We start from the raw sequence: 20,114 nt of genomic DNA, 5'->3' as shown, positions 1-20,114 counted from the left end.
CCACCACCGCCCGGCTAAATATTTTATTCTTAATTTTATATGTGTAGGTACTTTGACTATGTGTATACATATATACCACATGTTTGCAGTACCACAAATATTTTCTTATTAAATAGAGAATTGGTTATTTTATTTTTCTCTGTCTTATTTTGGCATGTAACAGAGCAATGATTGATTACCAACCATAGACATTAGCTTTGAAGGGACAATTTCAAAATCTCTACAGTTGCTTTATATGGTATGTATCTTGGAAATGTATGCTTATAGTCACAATAAAATTTGAAAATATACTTTCAAAAAGAAGCTACAGAAAATAACATCCAATAGCATTCAGGAACATGTGTTTTTCTGTTTATTAAAAGAAGAGGTATATTTGAATAGAATGAAAAGTATAGTGAAGGTTTCAACCTGCCTCCTGAAAACCTCCAGGGAAGGTTCCTGTTATTGCTGGAGCACTAATCTGCTTTGAGGATATGTAAATCACCAGCACTAACAACCTGCGCACAATAATGTGTTGAAGATTTACTAACAACTCAATGAAGGTTGGTAAGTACACTGAACACGAGTACTAAAGTAAAACATTGAAGAAAAGTTCTTGGAAAACAAACTGAGATATCTTCAAGTGTTCTCATATGACAGGTTATCATTAGTCATCTATGGACTTTTAATTTTTTACATTTATGTGTGTGTTGTGTGTGTGTGTGCGTGAGTGTGCATGTGTGTGCACGCATCTGCACTCACACACGTCTGTGAAGGTCCCAGGCTCTCCGTCTTCTATACTGAAGCATTGAAGTAGTCTTTTACTTGAACCCAGGCATTGCAGATATAGCGAGTCAGGCTTTGCTCCAGGAATCCTTTGTCTCTACATCCTGAGCTCTGGAATTATCAGTAGGTCTGCTATGCTCACTCAACATTAATATGTTTTGGGGATTTGAACTCAAATCCTCATGATTATACAATGACCACTTTGTTCACTGTGCCAGTTACCCAGGTCAGAATAGGTAATTTTGAGCTACATAATTTAGCAAACCTCTACTATAATTGAATATATGTATACTGAAAAAAACAGTTGCTCATTCAAAGTCAAGATTCAACTAAGAATACTGAATTCTACCCAACAAACTTTAATGAAACCTTACCCTCAAAATATTAAGAAAATACAACTTTACAAGTACTATGCAATATCTCATGAGAGCAGAAAACGAGTAATAATAGGGGAAGAAATTTGACTTGATAACTTATTGAGAGAATATCTTTGTATTCAATGATGTTCAAAAGCACATTAATGGCTTAGCCCACTAAGTTAAGCAGTAGCTCCAGTCCTCATTTTGGAGATTTGACCTACAAAAAGGAGAGTAAATGCAAACCTATCTGTTTGGGGAAATATAAGTTCCAAATTTGAAAGGTAAGTATTTATGTTTTGGTATATTATTAATACTTCGTTCTTAAGTTGAAGTTTTATGATGGGATAAAAAATCATAAAAGTCTTATATCCTCTCAATACAAGTCATAAGTTAGAACAAAAGGAGGAAGAACAATAAATTATAATAAACAGTAATACAGAAGGAAGGTTCATGACTGAATTTGAATTCAAATTATAAAAGATCTTATTCCTCTTCTGCCATTAACTTGTGTAAGTTCATAAAACTATTTCAGTTCTTCAGTCCATGTTTGGATTCAAAAATAAAAAAAAATTACAACTGTGGAACTGATGACTTACAAATCAATTGATAGCTGAACAACTGTTATACACTAGACCTAGAGATGAGCTGCTCATATCATTTATAAGAAGTCCATAGTCTCTTAGTTCATTACGAATGATAAAATTCAGTGCTCTAGTAATGTTTATAGCTGGAGTGTTTTCAACATAAAAAAATTCCACGATTCATTCTGCTAATGAGTTAAGCATAGCAAACAAACATGAAGAACTTTATATTCTCCAGGTCTTTTTGAAATTTTTGAGTTTTCTTTAAATAATTTTAAACTTAATACATGTTAAACATTATACATTATCATTGCTTTTATAATTAATGTGATTCTAGTAGCCTTTAAGTGTGTCCTTATTTCCATTTCATTTCTTCTGATCACTAATAACCAATGAAAAGCCTAAAACTGATCTCTGTCTCCTCTCTCTTTCCCACTTCTCTCTTTCCCTCTCTTTCTCCAGTTCTCTTTCTTCTCACTACCTCTCATTTTATCTCAAGAGGATTATAAGTTGGAGGTCTCCCTAGATGAGACAGAAAGAGCTCCAATGAAATAAATAAATAGGGAAGGAGGAAAATGTTCCTTGGAGATAGTTAATATTCACTCACTTTAAAGTAAACAAATTACCATCTTGAGATCATGAAATTGATGTGTTTGAACTTTATGCTCAATAGTTCATCTAAAATGTGCTATATATGTTAAACATAACTAATATGTCAAGTATTGTTTTATAATTTTTTGGTATTATTTTATGTCACATGTAAAGGAGTTGAACGTTTTTATTGGCAACATAGTCATTCAGACTAATATGAGTGGACAGACTGTAGCTTGTCAGTTCGGCTGGGAAGAAAATGTACAATTAACGGATGGAACAAGCAATATAGATGTTTTTCATCAACATTTGACAAATGAAAGGTAAGCAGAACTGTTTGCTTGTCATAAATTGCTGACTTTGTTAGCTAAAGCTTGTGTGATGTTGAAAATGCTTTACATATGTGAGCTGAAAATGAAAATCCTATCAACCAGAGCCCGGTGCATTTTCTTCAAATAAAATTATGTAGACTACTTTACTATGGACATAAAGTAAATGAATGTCTTACAAGCTCCATCCAGTGCAGATGGGGATGCTAGTATTGGTGCTATGACAGTTGACTCCAAATCCAAACAAAAGCTAATTAAACAAATGTCTACTTAATATTTTACACTATGACAATTTTTATGTTGAAAGAATTATCTTGTCGTAATAAACAAACCAGTAAGAGAGATGAGCATACACAATGTGGTCCAAATGCATGCTTAGCATCTGCCTCAGTTCAGTTTCTGGAAAGTGGGTGGAGGGAGAAAGGAGGGGAAGTGGGAGAAGGAGCGAGAAGAGGGTATAGAAACAATACCTGGGTAATTTTGTATAACATATCCTCTACTTTGATCATAAGCATTATGATTGCTCAGATTAAAACTAAAGTAGAAAATAATAAAGTTTTATATTGTCTGTGTAATTAATACAAGACTCTTACAATTTATAGATATGACTTAAGATGGAATACAATTTTCATATTTGGAATGAAAAATCTGGCTTCCAGGTTCTCTCTCCATAATCATGAGACAATTCTCTAGGTGGATTTACATTTGCTATTTAGTTTCATTGAGCCTTTGATTGTCTCCTTACAAAACAGATAAAATACCCCTACCATATGATATTAAAATGCTATTATTTATAAAAAAAATTCTCTCAACTCCTATAAAGCATTAAAATAATGATAATAATAAACAGACATCATAGTTAAACTTCACTTTTTTTTTAGATTATTGATTGAAATCCAAACTTGAGCTTGGATGGTGAGCACGATAACGTTGTCTAGTGAATGAAATTTGCTTACATATCATGACTGATTTTACATATTTGGTGGCACTCCTCAATCATATTCCCATGCCAACTTTTTCCAAGCATTTAGTTTTCAGTTCAAAGCCACTATGTCATTAAGCCCTGATGTTTCTATATTATCTGAAGTAGTGTCACTCAGTTTAGATTTTCTTTGACTACTTTGTTTTCTTATACAGATGTGCCCCTGCCTGAAATTATTTTTATGGTAATTACTGCTGGTGCCTACCTCATAAAATTGTGAGCTTTAACAACCAGTGTCTATCAGCTGTTGCAGAACAGATTGCTATTTGGCGAAAAGAAAGATGAAATCCTGTCATTTGTGACAGCAATAGTAGGAAATAGAGATTTTTATGTTAAATAAAATAAGCCACCCATAAAAGACAAGTCTCTATGATCTGCGGAATATGACGTTGATGCCATAGACGTTGCTAGAAGAATTGATGCTGAGGGAAGTAGGGGAGGATGGGAAAAGGCTGATGAGTAGGTTTTGCGTTATATCCCCATAGAACTAAGACAGTATATTATAATGTTATGCAATAGGGTAACAATGGAAAACAATACTGTATATTTTTTAAAAGTGTATGGAAAATGATACCAAATTTTTATCAATAAAGAAATAATAAATGTATAAGGACATTATAAATATATTATGGTTTATAAATTATACAATTATATATGTATTAAAATATACCATGGTATCTCACTGATTGCTTTTTATATCAGTTTAAAATAACGATAAAACAATGAAAGTATTTTATAATATAGACTCGCTGACTTTGAATTCACAGAGATCCACCTGCCTCTTCCTTCTGTGTGCTGGGAATAAAGACGTATGCCACCATACCAAGTTATAAAAGCATTTTATAGTCTAGGCTCCAAGATAGCTCACTGGATAAAGCACTTGCTAGCAAGTCTGGACTGCAGAGTTTGGATATGCAGGATTTACATAAGAGCTGAATTGGCAAGGTGTCTGTAACACCAGTACTCCAGAAGCAGAGACGGGGCATTCCCAAGGCAAGCATTCAAACTATATTAGCGGATGTTCATGAACTTCAGTTTCAGAGATAGGCCCTGACCCATATACAAGCAAACAAAGAAATAAACGAACAAATAAATAAATGACTGTAGAGTACTTGAGGAAGACATCTGAGACCAACTTTGGACCTCTGCATGTGCTCATTTATGTATACATACCCACCCCCACCGATATGAACCACATACATGCAAGCATTCATAAACATGTGCATGCACCACTTCCCCCCACAAAAATCACACTGCAATAAATAATGTAAACTCCAGGAAGGCATACAACCTATTTTGTTGTTTGCATGTTACATTGGTGTACTTAATTATTTCATGAGTATTTGATACATGGTAGAGTTTCATAAATACTAAGTTACAAGTAAATAGATCTGCTAACTCCACCAAGCCACATAATTGAATACATTTTTTATCATGAAAATAGGCGTCAGGCCTATTGTTAATGGGCTCAAATGTTCCCAAAGGTTCTCTCTGGAGGTTTTGTCTAAATAGAAAGCCCAGGTTTTACTTTTTTTCCCCCCAGTCAACTGATTCAAAATTCTAGTTAATTCTCCAGGTGAGTAATTAGGATAAAACTTAATTCTTCAGATGAATTCTAAGGAATTGATTATTTCTCTAGAGGCCATTGGGCTGCATTTAAATCACCATTTCACTTTGGACTCTGAATGATCCAATTTACAAATCCCAATGAATCAAATTAACTAGATAACCACCAAATGTAATCCCATTCAGGGGGTGAAATATCTAGTTTCATTGTCTTCGTTAGTTAAATGAACTCTATTAGTTAAACTTCACTTCCATTTGTATTATTTTAAAACAGACCACATTGGAAGCTTTTATACCTAAAAGGGACTATGGTACTGAAATCTCTATTTTCTTTCTTTGATTAAAAGTTTGATATAACCCTCCTCTACCCATGACTTACATACTAATCTCTTCTGCATGTAAATATATTCCCATAACTTCATAACATAATTGCAAAAAGTTGTCAACAAATTCTATATGATTCAGTGTTGATAAGATTTCCTTTCTCTGGTTGATATTATGCTAATTTTGAGGAAGTGAATGTTCTTGTCCTGGAGTAGAAAACTGTTTTATGGGAACTGAGATTCATTGAAGGTGTCTTAAAAACCCTTCCGAGGAATTATATACTAAATTAAACACAAAGAGTTTTTTTCCTTGAGCTTCTTGTCAAATCTTTGGTACAGCTCTTATATTGTTTCTCTGGTTTTTCCATAATGCTTTCTGCAGTTTCATTTCAGTTCTTTTTCCTTAAACATCTGGCATCAGATATGTCTGCAGTTTTCTCTGAGTATGGACAATTTTGGCAGGAGTTATTGTTCTATTCTTGTACATTAGCACCTGTTAATATCATGAGACCTGAAAGCAAATTGCTCAGGTAGAATAGCCCATTTAGAATGAAGTAGCTGCACTGTTTCCCCTAGCAGATCTTTACGAAAACCATTTCATCAGTCTAATAGGTCAGGGGTTGAAAAACATTCCTTTTTTTTCTTTTCTTTTTTCTTTTTTTTTTTTTGAAAGAGCCAGATAGTAAATGTTTTATGCCTTCATGGCATAAAAGGCTCATTTAAGTGAATGAATGTGGCCATGCTGCAGTCAATTTGTTTTTCATGAACACGGAAACTGTATATAATTTTCACGTTTCACAAAAGAGTTTCCTCTGATTTATTTTTATTTTAACAATTTAAAAAGATCAAAAGCAATCCTTAGCTTGTGAACCATTCAAAAACAAAGGCTCCGTCATATTTAGCTGAGGGTTCTTGTCTGCCAACCCCTGCTCAATGTTATCCTGTGTCACTTAGAGGTGAATGAAGGTATTGTTCTTCACTCTGATTATGACACATAAGTCCTGAATTAACTGAGGAACTGGCACCAATATTTGGAAGAATGTATAGCAATTTACTAATCCAGCAAATACTTGTTGAATGTTTATTTTGCCATAAAAAAATCTTTGCTAGCTCCTTATACGTAACATGAAGGGCCTTTCTGAACATTCAAGTACTAATGAGTTCATCACTCTAACAGGGCAGATAATAAGCTTTTACATAAACAGAATGCTCTTGCTTTAAACCATATAGACTATAGACACAAACTGAAAATTCCATATGCATGGCTTCTTCTTTTTGTTTTATTTTATTTTTTTTTATTAAAAAATTTCTGCCTCCTCCCCACCCCTACTTTCCCCCCCCTCCCCCCACTCCCCACACCCTACTCTCCTTCTTTGAGGAAACTCAAATTATAGTAGAAACACAACTGGAAAACTAGAAGGCTCAGTCTTAGCTGTTGATCTCATATTTTGTCACTACGGTAATCAACAATGAGAAGAGTTAGTTGCTCAGTGATCAATAAAATGAGACTGGAAGCATCAGGAAAGCATCTTGGTGAAAATATATGAAATATCAGATGGAGTTTCAGGTTGGTTCCTCCAAGGCTAAGAAGGTATTCTGAAATGGTGACAAAGTAAGGAAAATTCTACTATCACGATATATAATATGAGCTCTCATTTTAGGAATTTTAAAAACCTAGTACTCCAAATCTTTATTCTTAAACATTATATATAATGAACTACTTAAAACCATTTGCATGATTACATTTATTTTAATATTTGTCTTCAGCAGCCCAAGCACCAAGGGGCCTAATTAATTTAGAGAAAATCATTTCACACTAAATAAGAACATTTATGCCTCAGAGTTACCTACAATACAATTGATTTTATATTTGAGAAACTTAGGGAAATCTTATTGTGGACAAATTCTCTTGTGAGTCCCCAAGGAATGCAATTTTGTTTCACAATTATTTATTTACACTTTTTCTTTTCTTGCGATGAGTAATAATCTTTTAAGATGCATATTTAATATCTAACAGGAATATCTTGCATATTGAGCTATGGAATTATAGGCTCAAAGCAAATTAAATCATTAAGAAGCGTTCATAAGTTCTGAAAGCTACGTGTGCAAATCCATAGAACACACTATTTGGCAGAGTTTCATCACTGACATGTGGTAGCTTTAAATTTAGAACCAGAAAATACCTTATGGCTCATCATCCACCAGGAAGGTAAGATTCTAGAAACAATGAAAGAAACCAATGCGAGAAAAAAAAAACTGACACTGGTTGATGACATATGACATGTATAAAATTTTCATGAGTTCCTTGTGCTTCATGAATAAGGACGTGATAGTCTAAAAACTGCTATCATTTGGTCAGTGGTATAGACTATTGTCTAGAATGGATCAGGACCCTCTATGTTCAGTCATGGAGCTTCCAATCAATCAAAACAAATTCTTATTATCCATTAAAATGTAATTAGAATAAAGCAAGTTAGCCTTTCTATTCTAACCTAATTTACCAATATGATTTAGCAAAACACAAAGGAGCTATTTATAGCCACTGGCACTTATCTCTACCTCAGTCTGAAATGGAAATTGTGATTCTGCCTCCAGAAATCTCAGAATGAGACTGTGTCTGATAGCTGTCTCCTCCCATTTTATAATCCTCTCTAGGACTAAGATTAAAGGCGTGCACCCTGGGATTAAAGGCATACACTGCATGGTTTCTATGGCAAACTAGTGTGGCTACTGGGATTAAAGGTGTGTGTTACCACTGCCAGGTTTGTAAGGCTGACCAGTGGGACTGTTTTACTTTCTGATCTCCAGGCAAGCTTTATTTATTAAAATACAAATGAAATGCCATTACAGTAAAGGGATTAGATTTCTCTAAATCTCTGAATATGCACTGAGAAAACAGAGGGGCCTAACAATCTCCAATTAATTCTATTTGGCATTATTACTTATTTCTTCCATTGTGAGTTACTTAATCAGTGTGACTTTCAGATTTACACTTGAGAGTTAGTATAAACATATTTTATCAGGAATATTCAAAATAAAACAAAGGTATAAAATTTATTTAGCAATAATCATTTCTAGATATCCTGACACAATAAAGTCAAATTTCCTGTAAATATTTTTGTATAAAGTGAATTAATACAGTATGAGTAGAAACGTAGGGTCATAAAGAAAGTTCGAGATTATACAAGTACATATAGTGTAGTTACCTTGCTTGGATTGCACCTCCTTATTTTTACAGAGGAGTTGAACTATGAAGGACACCAAAATTTAAAATGATTCAACTTTCCCTTTCAATACATAGAAATGTCTAAAATGATATAGCATACACACACATATACAATATGTAAATTATGTAAAGTTTATCAGGCTTTCAATACATTTTTCTATGAATGAACAAAATTCAAAATTAAAATAAGAAGGAAAACTACTTGTTTATTTATGAGACTTGTAATCATGATATAAAAATTTGAAAAGGGCAACTTAAAAAAGAAAACTGCACATTAATTTCAAGCAATAATTCTTTAAAGACATAGTAAATCTCTAGGAAGGAACACTGTAAACACAGATCGGAAATTTTTACTTTAGATCTTCTAACAAAAATCCCGGTACCAGGCATGAAATGTATTCCTTTGAGTTTTAGGTCAGTATTGTCTAAGAGACTTCCAAAACATTACAAGCTATTACTATTGACCTTGGTTGCCTTGAAGAAGTGTATGTGTAATACCTATTCCTGAAAACACCATTCTCTTTGGGCACAGGACTCAGATACCATGAGCTGGACTTGAATTGAAAGTTTCTTTCTTGATATTTACCTCCCAGTCTATCAGAAGGTACTATCAAAGCTTCCAAAGGAGGGAGGAATCCAACCACGTTATCCAGCTATATTAGTTATGAACCATAATAAACAGCACAGACCAATAGCTTCTAATGGTACAGTAGTAACCCACAGGTCTTTAATTGGATTTAAGACCCCCGACAACAAGAAAAAAATCATACCAAGTACTAGAAACTCAGCTAATCAGACAGGGTTGGGGAAATCATGGATCTTGGAGGAGAACCTACAACCACTGCTTTCTAAACTAGCATGGTCCCTAACTACATTTTAAATATTTGTTTGTATAGAAATGGTTAACGGAGGCCTCTGTTTCCAAAGAAACTTCACTTTGCAAAAGATGGAGACAAATATGGAAAATAACAAGAAGTCAAAATGCAGAGTAGTATAATTCAATCTCAACTGATAAATCTATAGAACATTCCCAAATATAGGGCTCAGGAGTCATTGCAGAAGAGGGGGCAGGAAGATTCTAAGAACCAAATGATCAGGGAGTTTGTTGTGAGATTCTGTCTCTTATTAATGTCAGAAGCTACACCTATAAAGGTCACCAACATGACTGTCTAAACATGAATTGAACAAGGATCAAACAATAGACATGCTAAAGTAGACAGCAAAAAGCCCACAAAACCTTAATCCTACACAAAGAACTACAGGCAACTAAGGAACATTACACAGACTGAGACTGAGCAGGCTATATTTCAAGATACATATGTATATATATGCACATGTGCATATGCATATATTGTGCAATAAAAATTAAAAGTCCATATGAATTTGGAAGAGAGAAAGTGGGGTTATACAGGAGGGTGTGTATGGAGGAAATTGGGTATCCATATTGCAATCTTAAAAACTAAAAGAAATAATAGATGATATAGTGAACCAGCCCTATGAATTCCAAAAGCATATAAATATCACAGGCAAGTTGATTTTCTCCTAGAAATTAAAGGCTTATCTAAAAGTAAAAAAATATTATTCAATGTAATTAACTCAATTACACAAATAACAAAACTATAAGCACATGTGATTTGAATAGACTCAGAAATAACATTCAAAACAATAAACATTCACTGGTGTTTTCAAACATTTTAATAGACTATTAAGGATTTTTTAGATGATCTTTACTAAAATCTGCATGAAACAATCATGTTAATGATTTTATATTATATCTTTTTCACTATTAAAATCAGGATAGAGATATCTGCTCTTAGGTCTTCTATATAAAAATTTAATGAAGAAGAACCCAGTGAAGCTGGTTGACTCTTCCAAATCCTAAAACTGATAGCCATGGGCTTATTGATTGAATTTTACTGGCACAGGATCCTCTTTAAAGAGAAAGAGTGAGAAATGGAAATGGACAAGCAATTCATTAAGAACAGTGTGAGAAGATGCCCTCTGCAGTGAAAGAATTTGTCCTGGACAACTGTGGTAAATTAAAGGCCAAATCAAAGGCCTCACAGATGAGTTTGAAAAACTGGAATTCTTAAGTACCATCAACATAGATCTTCCTCTCTTTCCCCTCCCCATTGTGAACTTAACCAAAGTTAAACTTGAGAAACTTGAATGAAGTGATAACAGAATCTCAGAGGACCTGGGAGTACTGGCAGATAAAAAAAAAGTTGAAACTTTAAGGATGGAAATTTAAGTGGCAACAAAATAAAAGACTTCAGCACAAAAGAATCCCTGATGAAGTTGGAGAATTTCAAGAGCTTAGACCTATTTTACTGTGGGGTTAGCAACTGAATGTCTATGTAGAAAACTTGTTCAAGGTTCTTTCCCAGGTCATATACCACAAAGGCTAAATGGGGATAACAAAGAGGCCCCTGACTCTGACATCAATATCAGATTATACCTGGAGGATTACAGTGAGGAAGACGAGGAGGAGAAGTATGAATATACCCAGCTAATGGAAGAGGAGAAAATAGACAATGAGGAGAAAAAAGGGGGGGAAGAGGACATGACTAGTGTGGGAGATTGTCTGTAATCTGTCAATCATGTTTTAAATAAATGCTGATTGGCCAGGCAGGAAGTATAGGCGGGAAAACCAGAGAGGAAGTAGAAATGATGCAATGAGAACAGGAGAATTCTGGGAAGGAGGAAGCTGATTCTTCCCACTCCTGCCCAGACCACCGAAGCAGCAGGATGTGATCTGCCCCACTGAAAAAGGTACTGAGCCACATGGTTAACATAAATCATAAAAATGGGTTAATCAAGATGTGAGAGTTAGCCAGTGAGAGGCTAGAGCTAATGGGCCAATCAGCTTATAATTTATGGAGACCTATGTGTGATTTTCTTTGGGGTTAAACAATTGTGGGGTACCGGGCAGGACAAAAACCCCAACAACAAGCAGGCACCCGTTCATGTTACAGACTAGAGAGGAGGAAAATGAAGGTTATAATGATGGAGCATTGGATGATGAGTAAGAGAAAGATGCTAATGAATAAGAAGGTTGTCAGAATGAAAAAACAAGAACTGGAAAATGAGGGTAAAGAGGATGACTAAGAAGAATTAACTTTGTCGAATTCCCATTGTGATTTGTTTTCATCCATATCGTTTCCATTCCAATTCCTGCTCCCAGAAGCTTCTTTTTTTTTTTTTACTGATTGTAGGCAAAGAAAGAGGAAAAATGGACTGGAGGTTATGTGAGAGGAGAGAGGGAAGAAGGAGAAGGAAGAAAATCCTATTTTTACTGCCACTCTTTATCTCCCCTTCTTTTTTCCTGGCATCTTGGTATGGGAAATTCTTTTGTCTATGTGTTGCTTTTATTGGTTAATGAATAAAGAACCTACCTTGGCCTGTTGATAGGCAGAACTTATGTAGGCAGGGAAGACTAGACTGAATGCTGGGAGAAGGAAGGCAGTGAGAGAGACGCTGCTGGAGATAAATGTGCTGAAATTTTGTTGGTAGGCCACGACCTTGTGGTGATGCACAGATTAATAGAAATTAATATCTAAGTTAGCCAATAAGAAGCTAGAGCTAATGGGCCAAGCAGTGATTTAATTAATACAGTTTCTGTGTAATTATTTCGGGACTAAGTGGTCAGGAATGAACTAGAGTCCTTCTTCCAACAGCACCTGGGTTGTCCTTGTCAATGCAATCACTTAATACACACCAAGAAAGTATTTGTCCTTCTGCTCAGAGAGGATTGTTTTTCCCGCATCCAAGAGATGGTCAGGAGGCCTCTGTCAGCGTTTTCCACAGTCCAGGAGGCACTGAACCTAACTCCTGTCTTCAATGACTCTTGTTTTGATGCATGTGATCTCTGCTAGAGGTATTCATCACCCTGGTTTGTAAATAGCAAGTACAGGATTACTTGGGCACTGATTTGGGGGCATTCCCCCATCTTTCACCCCATTCCCCTTCATGGATGACAGTAGACTTTTCTTTTGCAAAGAGAACTTTTGTCTCTTGTGATGTAAGCCTGAGTGACAAGAAATAGCAGGCTGGGGAGATAGTGAGAGAGAGGGCTTTGGTAGTTATAATGAAAAAAATAAAACAAAGAACCTTTGATTTTTAACTTCTTTAAAAGGAACAAAACAGTCCTATCTTGTCTTACAAAATATTAGAGTAATTTGTTTGGCAGAAATGATAGGAGGGCTCCTCTAGGTACTCCAGATTAGGATATTTTTACAAATCTAAGCACTCAAGGCTTGCTGCATGTCTATTGTACTTTTTTTGTTGTTGTTCATAGCTTTTTCTTCTCTCATATACTGACACATGGAGAAATGCAAAATTTTACTTAGTAGGACTTTTGTATCTTCCTAATGAATGCTGTCTGCCTTCAACATTCACAAAAGTTGTGAATAAATAATTTTCTCTTATTATAATCAATGCATGGGAAAGCATTTGGCTTCATAAGCAATCAGTAAACTGTAAGTTAAATCAGTCAAGACCTATAAATGTACACATTCAAAAAATTATGCCAAATTTTAATAAGAATTATGAATTTTATAATGTGCAAGTTAGAATATAATATTATTCTCTCTAGAGAGCAATTTAACAATGTCTTGCAAATCTGGAGAAATTATGCTGTTTGACCCCTAAGTTCCTCTTCTACATGTCTACTTTAAAAATGTCTCTCTAGTATACACAACAAATTCCCACAAAAATGTTTACTTAATAAATGTTTGAAAAATAAAATTTTGAGAACAGTTTAACTGTCAAGCAGTAATGGTATATCAGTATTTTTACCCAACACACTATTAGAAATTAACTGAGGAACAAAATCTCACATATCCAGGTTTTAAGACAGAAACTGTGATAATTAGATGAAATAAAATTAAGGTATATGCGTTTAATGAAAAACTATATGTATGCTGTCATCTATATATGTTATTTATAACACACACATATATAACATAATAAATATTATATGCATATATGTAGCATTTATGCTATAATACAAACAATGTTATATTTTTCTAAAATTCTGGCTATGTCTGGAGAAAAATGAAGGCAATGTGATGGAGGTGCATAAAAGGTTTTAATTTGATCTGTTTTGCTTTATTTCTGTAAGTAAATCTAAAAGATCTGTGATAACATGGCAGATTTTGAAAGAGCTGAGTTAAGAACGGTGGCAAGCATTTGAGTATTTGCTTTATGAAATCTCCATATATTTGAGATGTAACTTTATTAAAATACAAGTGATTCATTCCAGTATTTAAATAATAATGTCATTTATTTCCTTTAGATTGGCTTGCAGATTATTTGATGCTGAGTTTCCAGGTAGTTGTTTGGTCTTTTTTCTGAAGAACTCTTTAGTCATAGACCCTTGAAATTTTACTCTTAGTTCAGTCTAAATTCTATGTTCTTTTTCTTGTGGTTATTTATAAGACAGTCGTTCAGAAGAGTTCTAACTTACCACTAAGCTAAATCTCAACAGGAAGAACTAATTACCCTTTTTTTTTTTTTGGAACCAGTTTACATTAGAACAACGTTTTCCAGGAATCATAAGAAATTCCAACTCTTTTAGCTTTTTGGTTGTTGTCTGGAGTCATAGTTTCAACTGTTGTCCAAGCTGAGTTGAAATACACTATTTTTGTGATGGTTAGTTAGCGATCATTGACAGAATTAAAATTCACCTATGAGATGGGTTCCTAGAATGACCTGTGGGGGATTATTTTGATTGAATTAGTGAAGGTGACAGGTCTTGACCACTGTGGGCAGTACCATTCTTAGGCTATGATCTTTGACTACATGAGTAGAAACCAGAGCTTGATGGCAGCATGCATTCATGGCACTCTGATTGCTGCTTGTTAAAGTGATGTGATCAGCTGCATTGAGATATATTTTATGCAACAGAACCAGGCAAAAAAGGTACTTGATGATAATCCTAATCAGTTAACCAGAATGCAGTTCTTACAGAATTAAGGACAACATACTTCAACTAAGCAAGATAATATTGGTTATTTTCTTTCATCTCATCAAGTTCACTATTTTTCTGGGAACATGGTACATACAGCGCAAAAATACACTAATTTAAACCCCATGAATGAAACCATCAATCAGTCTCATTGTATCATGCCATTCAGAGGAGCATGGTTTTAGAGATAATCATGACATGCATGCTATATTAGAAATCAAAGGAGAAGATCAAGCTATGACAATAGGACCAGTTAAACTTCCTGACTAGGCAGCTGTCAAATTCTTGGAGAAAAAAAGAGAAGTTTCTGAGAGCAAAGAACAGGAGAATGGTATAAAGAAATGGTTGCTAACACATTAGGTGCAAGCTACAATCCTTTTCCTTGACCATGAGTTTGTGAAGGATCATTTTGCATTGCAATGACAGGTGCTGGATAGTGGGAAATTTGCTTTTTTTCCCCATATCCTCTTTAAGACTATAACAATCACAAAATGTATACATTAGAGAATAAAAATATACTCAGTTCCTATACACAACATTTGTAAGCAATTTATATTCATCTGTTCCTCTTGTTGGACTACAACCATTAAATAAAAGGACAAATATTTATCATTGTATATGTCACTAGGTAGAGAACATATATGTACATTTCAGAATACTACTTTGGATGCATAGCATGCATTTATGAAGGGAACAAAATCTTTTCGGGTTTTTCCTTACAACAGGTTTGTAGAAGATATTGTCATCCCTTTTCTACCTGGAGAAATCATAGCCCCCAGAGATAAAGTTGCTTGCCAGAAAGTCCCATAGCTCGTGTCAAGGCCTGGACTAGATGCCAGGGCTCTTGACTCCCTAGACAATATATTACTCAGGAGACTGCCTTTATTGCTTCTCAGTAAAAATGATCCCTTCAGGAAAAGCAACAAATCTGCATACCATCCGAGATGCTAGACTTCTGCAATCTGTTTGGTTTTGCACGATTTTTCTGTGTTACACAGCTCTAAGTTAACTATACACCAGAGGAGGCGAGAGAGCAAAAATTGTCATTTGCAAAAGTTGGCATCAATCTGCACTGTGGAACCAATTCTTTCTCAGTAAGTTGAGTTTGCCATAAAGAAGCAAGTTTGACACTGCTGCATTTCTGCAGCTCCCAGGGGAAATAATGAAAAATTTGATCGAAGATTACTGCTAGGATAACAGCAGACTCACAAATGAGTGCCACTTCAATAGGGCTGTGGGATCTTCTTTAATAAACAGTAAAGATCCTGCAACCTGAAATAGAATAGTTTTTCATATAAAAGCATAAAGAAAATTGATCTAATGATGATGAAAATTTCACTCACATCTTACTATTGACATTATTTATAAATCCTTAATATTTAGATATATAAATGTTAACTTCAGAGATATCTACCTGAATTAAAGTGTTATCTAGCTGATTTAACAGATATTCTAAACTAATCAGTTTTTTTTAGAAAAAGGGAAACACATTTACTTTGAAAAATGACTAATGTAGTTTGTAAGTAAAACACTGATTTTCAAATTATCCTAAGAAACAAACCAATTCAAACCTTCATGATTTGTTACTTCAAATAGAGTAGAGGGTTTTTTAAAGAGAAGAATTCCTCATGGGCACATAATTACAAATAATGAGATAATGCATGTAAAGTAATTACCAGGTGCATGACATATGACAAATGATCAACAAATGGATATTTCTATAATAATACCTTCATCCATTATAGTGAAAGCCAAATATTCTGTATAGCAAGAGGTAATTGTTTACCCATACTGCTACTTAAAATCTGAGTTTCAGAGTAGAAAATTTAAATTCCTAAAGTTAAAAGAAAGTAAAATTTGCTAGACATCCCTAGAAATGCATTTGTAGGTATCAGAAAGTGAATACAGGAAAGACAAGGTCAGTTCTGATGGTTTCAACTTGAACTCTAAATTCTCAGGACTCTTTGTAGATGTAAAGAACAGACCAAGAGTACAGAAAGCATCAAGCGCCCTTGGTACTGCACTATAACCACCAGTGGAAAACAACTTCCAATTTTATTAAGCTAGTAAATATAACGAATCATTGGGATTTATGGACTTAACACTAGTATTCTGACTATTTATGCAGTGACTCCATGAGTCCATGGCCTGTGTTGACTTACAATGACACCAACACCTGAATTGAACTCTCTGATGTTGAGAGGGTTCTCACTGTACTATACTTGAGCTGGGATAAGAACTGTGTGAGTTGGCCTACTACCCAGATGTTGACAAAAGTTTTGGTTTCATCAAACCTCTACTCTCTCTTGTACTTGTTTGGGATATATGTTGCAATTCCACTAAGTCATTACAGGTAACTTTATTTTTATGTGAAAATGGCTTTGGAAAGAAAAACATCCACTGGTGCTAATGTTGGCAGTGAAAAAGTAGTGCTAGATTTTAGCCAGAAAATGGCTTTGTAAATGACTTTTGTCTTGTATTTATAGAATCATTAATGGTCTGAAAAGGGTCTGTTAAATTTTTCAGTTATACTTTGCTAAATTTTATGGGGGAAATTATATGCTAGAGTGATATTTAAGTATGTGAGGAGCCGAAGGGTCACAGAATCTTTCCCTTGTTAATGGAGAAGGTGGGCTCTCTTCCCGTTATGACACTGTTAGAAACAATGGCATGTTGCTCTTAGTGCAAAGTTCATAAAATACTGCAGAACTCTTCTATGTGCTATCTCTCACGCTGCTCTGGAGACTAGAGGTTAGAATGCTGGTTACAAACAATCAAATCACTATTAAATTCTACAAAACAGTTAAAATTTATGCTATCTTCAACAAAACTGCAGGCCCTTATGACACTGTACAAACAGACTTGTCTTTAATCTTCACTAAACAAATGTAAATGTATTCTTTAAGTCATTGTAATATTATGCACCAGTTGGCACTTAGTCAAAATTTTCTTTCTACCTGATTTATATGAATGCTAGTTAGGTTTTGCATTGCTTTTGTTATAGTCATTTTAGGATTCATTTGTAGAAAGCTAAAACACTCTATATTTAAAATGTATTATTTTTCACTGTAAACAGTATCAATGCATGGTAACATTTGTCTTGATAATAACAGCTAAAAATGAAAAACATTAAAATTTGAAATGTTAATATAAGTATCAAGATATACAGAGTCTTTTAAGGGGTAAATAAGGCAAAGACTACGTGGCATTCAATTAAAATACAGGGTGTTGGAGAAAAGTTAGGAGATCTTACATTTATATTCAGATATATTGCAACATCCTCTCAAACCTGAAGCATCAATGAGATTATTCTAAAGAATACCTAGTACTTTTGCCTTTATTGTGATGAATGTTTTCTACTGATAGAGAACGAAAGGGATAGGAAACCATTCTGGCATTCTATGGCATAAGATAATCTTTATATCTGCCATTAGAACAATACTAGAAAACATGAAGATTTATTTCTCCTTTCAACAGCACCATCAAGCTTCCACTATGAGAAAAATGACTTAAGTTGAATCCAAAGGAGAATGCTTCAATACTTTTCACCCTGGGTTACTCACTTCCTTAAACTGTTCCTGCTGGCATTCTTCTGAAGAGATTGCCATAGAAAGACATATAAGGGCAAGGGACAGTGGAAGGAAGATCTTAAATATTCTGTACCTGTGCGATAAGCAAGTACAAAATTTATTTAATATTAACATTCATTTAATATATGTGCTTGTCAGGCTTCACCTCCATTACTTAAATAAAAATATTTAATTATGGGTATGCAAGTTTTACATACCATATTTTACACAGGAGCATAGTTACCTCTATTGAAATTAGATTTTTTTCATGCAGTATATTTTGTTTATGGTTTCTCCTCCCCAAGTTCCTCTGAGGTCCTTCTGGTCTCCTCTTCCATCTATATCTACACCTTTATATTTCTCATTAGAAAACAAATAGATATCTAAAGAATAAAAAAATGAAATAAGACAAAAACAAACTGGAGTACAACAAAACCAACAGAAGAAAACAGAAGAAAATGAACCAAAGAATAAGCCCAAGAAACACATATAGATGTAGAGCCACACACATTTGTACATACAGGAATCCTACAAAACAAAACAACAAAACAAAAATGGAAGCCATGATATCTGCAAAGGACCTATGAGTTTGGGAAGAAAAAGTCCAAGCAAGGCAAAACATTATGAGACAAAGAATCTCCAAAGACACCACTGAATTCATTTTATGATGGCCATCTACTTCTAGGCAAGGGGCCTTCCCTTAAGTATGGTTTTTTTCTTAAGTAGAAGACTCCATTGGCGAGAAATAATTTTTCATTTGTGAGTGCTTATCTATTTAAGATAGTGTCTGGTTGAGGGATGGGGATTTGTATCTGTTTCTCCTCCTCATGAGCACAGTTCATTAATTCATTAATTTATTCTATAAATGAACATCAACTGGATTTAGCAAAATACCCAATTAACCTTTTAAAACTCCTTGTTTCTAGTAAACGTTTGCTTGAAATATTTCTTTCCTCAGGAGAACAGGTTTTGTTTTTCACTGGTGACCCCTCTCTGAACATTCAGATAATTCCAGTACCCCACTAAGCATTCCATGTCATGAGATAATAAAAAACAAATAAAATGACTCCAGCTTGCAATATGACACAAATATGAGGTGCTCCGGTGCAGATGCATTCTCATTTGGAAGGGGTATTGGCTTCTAGAAGCACAGCATTTATTCTAAGCTCTATGCTCCTTACTATATATCAAGCACACCTTCTGTAAGCCCTGCTGATAGTCTAAACCCTAAAAACAGATCCCCTATTTTTTGTTCCGTTTTAGTTTTCAGTGTTCTTCAGTTTAATAGTTCAGTTTTGAGTACGTATCAGTCAAGTCATTTCATATGCTAGTGTGCAAGAGGCAGCCTTATAATTTTAGTCAAAGTTTTTGTTTTCACCTGTGTCCACTACGTAAATCTCTTCTCTGGTTGGCATACTTGTTCCTCAGACACATGTAGACAGTTCTTGTGTTCCTCATTAGCCATTACTTAGCCACGTTGAATATAGTTAATCCTTTTAATCTTATAAATTAGTCTCTCTGGACTTTTGGCATGATCTCAGTCTTGTGTACTACACTTCTGTCACCTCTTCCAAATATTAGCTATTAGTTGACTTATATTCTACACAGAATTTTAATTGACTCAAATGAGAAAAAACCCTTGTATCATTTGCATTGGCATATGGAACTCTGTAGTCACAGGTGTACTTCTGCAAGGACTGTAATCACTATTTTAAGACATCTAGTCAGTAAAATTGCCTGCAATTGCTTTAGGGCTGTGCTTTCATTTATATAATTAATTCTTTTAACATTTTTTATGAGTTATACATTTTTCTCTGTTCCCCTCCTTTCATCTCCCCTACCCTTCGACCCTCTC

The 20,114-nt window shown here is 34.5% G+C and overlaps 1 protein-coding gene and 1 pseudogene across 1 annotated transcript in view; one reads left to right on the top strand and one right to left on the bottom strand.

Annotated features, from left to right (window-relative positions):
* The window catches only part of Tenm1 (teneurin transmembrane protein 1), a 784,432-nt gene that overhangs the window by 598,633 nt on the left and 165,685 nt on the right, over nt 1–20,114 (bottom strand). The window lies entirely within an intron of this gene.
* LOC142841475 (acidic leucine-rich nuclear phosphoprotein 32 family member D-like) lies at nt 10,676–11,830 on the top strand (annotated as a pseudogene).

This window comes from Microtus pennsylvanicus, chromosome X, assembly GCF_037038515.1.
Source record: "Microtus pennsylvanicus isolate mMicPen1 chromosome X, mMicPen1.hap1, whole genome shotgun sequence".
Lineage (NCBI taxonomy): Eukaryota > Metazoa > Chordata > Mammalia > Rodentia > Cricetidae > Microtus > Microtus pennsylvanicus.
The sequence above is the reverse complement of the archived record's forward strand: the minus strand, read 5'-3'. Positions and strand labels throughout refer to the sequence as shown.